The following is a 1,894-nucleotide window of genomic DNA, read 5'->3' on the forward strand; positions in this document are numbered from 1 at the left end:
ACTGATAACAGGTGGTCCGGACGAATCGATAGATGAGTTTGTGTTCGGGGTCTGTGCGGGAGTAATCATCAGGAACCTGCTCCCTCTGCCAAAGGTAGCATTTATACACATTATATGCTAATATGTTCAATACTTCAAGCTCAAATGCATTTTACAGTTCATTTAATAGAAGTGTAATGTTCATTAGTTACTTCTGAAGACTAAAACGGGCAGTCGTGGCCTAATGGTTAGAGAGTCCGACTTGCTCTGGGTGTGTGTTCATGGTGTGTGTGTGAGGTGTGTGTGCACTTGGATGGGATACATGCAGAGCACAAATTATGAGTATGGTAGAACATAAGCTAACCATATGGGATAATAGTGAGAAAAAAATAACTGAATTCTTACAAAGTGTATGTTATATGTCAAGTCCCAAATAACAAAAGTAACTGACTGTTCACAAATGCTTTTCCAAAAATCCATTTCAAATGGGTTTTAAACCACATACGAATTAGATCAAATGTGCAAATCGGATTGCAGAACATTTTTTCTAAAATGCTAAACGGATTTGATGCACACAAAAAATATAGATACTGCAGCCTGTCTGAACAAAATCAAACAGTGACCATAAAATGTGGAATTGTCCAGCTATTGCAGATGATACTGAAAACAAGAAAAATAAGAGGTTAACTTACAGATAAGGGGTGCATTTTTTCATCAAAGATGTCCAATGACCTGTCAGAGTCCCTGAAATGGATTAATTTGATGGATTAATTAACATTTTTAAAAATCACAGAACACGTACATTTTAAATGCAAAATCTTATAAAAATGTACAGGTCAAATGATTTGCTTGTGGCAAAGAACAATGAAACGTACCTGTTTTTAATGTTATAATATATTGCTAATGTGACACTGGAAACAGAGAACAGAAAGGTGGTCAACATACAAACCAAAGCAAAATAAAACAAACAGTACTCTACCTTTTCATTTTGCTAATTATTTTTTGATCTGTACTCATTATATAACTCATTAATGTCTATATCTTACTATAAATGATAATGTAGAAACAGTAAAAAAAAAAAAAAAAAAAAAAAAAAAAGGTTAAAAACCCAGTGAACTGTTCACCCAGAACCCATTTGATTGTTACTTTTCAGGTTGGGTGAACTAAAACGGTACTGTCATCATATGAATATCGTAGAGGCAGGAGTGTACCTTCGTGGAAACCAGACCAGGTGAGACCTTCAGAAAGAATTAAAAGTGAAAACACTCTACAACATAGATAACCAAGGCCAGCCACAAAAACAGAATCCATAAAACGATTCAGGCTCACATGGTTTAGGTGAGTGGCGTTTCCTCCTGTCACGTACTGAACATAGACAAAGGCAAATACTTTGACAACAGCTATGGTCCAGTACGCCATTAACCAAAAGAAAAAAAATAACAAACGTGACTTCAAAGACTACTAAAGGTTATTGGTGGTCAGACACGAGTTAATATGCAGCATGAAAAAGGAAGTTAAAATGCAAATGATTAAACTCATTAGATGACAATGTCTTAGAAACACTCACCCATCCGTCCTGTGCACTTGCTTAGGGAAGATCGTGCTGGCGTATAGGGCATGATCTATGGGTTAGGACGCTAAAGCCAGATCTAGAAGACAGATAATTCAATCAATCATATCAATTCAACTCAATCACTGCCCCAAATCCAAGTCCATAGTCCAAGTAACCAACAACGATGAGGCCATCTAAGAGATGGGTACTCGGGTGTACATACTTGGCATATAACCAAATAGAAATCTGCAGGTAAAAACATTTATCAAATTGTTAACCATTACTCGTATTATTCAGATTGTACACAACCGCTTTGTAGTTTCTAGCAGGTTTTGGCTGGCATTAATCTGATTCTCTAATGTT

The 1,894-nt window shown here is 36.2% G+C and overlaps 1 long non-coding RNA gene across 1 annotated transcript; it reads right to left on the reverse strand.

Annotated features, from left to right (window-relative positions):
* On the reverse strand, positions 1 to 1,063 carry LOC122146240. Its single transcript, XR_006160899.1, has 3 exons — positions 855 to 1,063; positions 672 to 723; positions 1 to 85 (listed from the first exon to the last, which is right to left on the reverse strand). It is a non-coding gene; the product is annotated as an uncharacterized LOC122146240 (long non-coding RNA).
* Positions 1,064 to 1,894: the final 831 nt, after the last annotated feature.

Source organism: Cyprinus carpio, chromosome A9 (assembly GCF_018340385.1).
Source record: "Cyprinus carpio isolate SPL01 chromosome A9, ASM1834038v1, whole genome shotgun sequence".
Classification (NCBI taxonomy): Eukaryota; Metazoa; Chordata; class Actinopteri; order Cypriniformes; family Cyprinidae; genus Cyprinus; species Cyprinus carpio.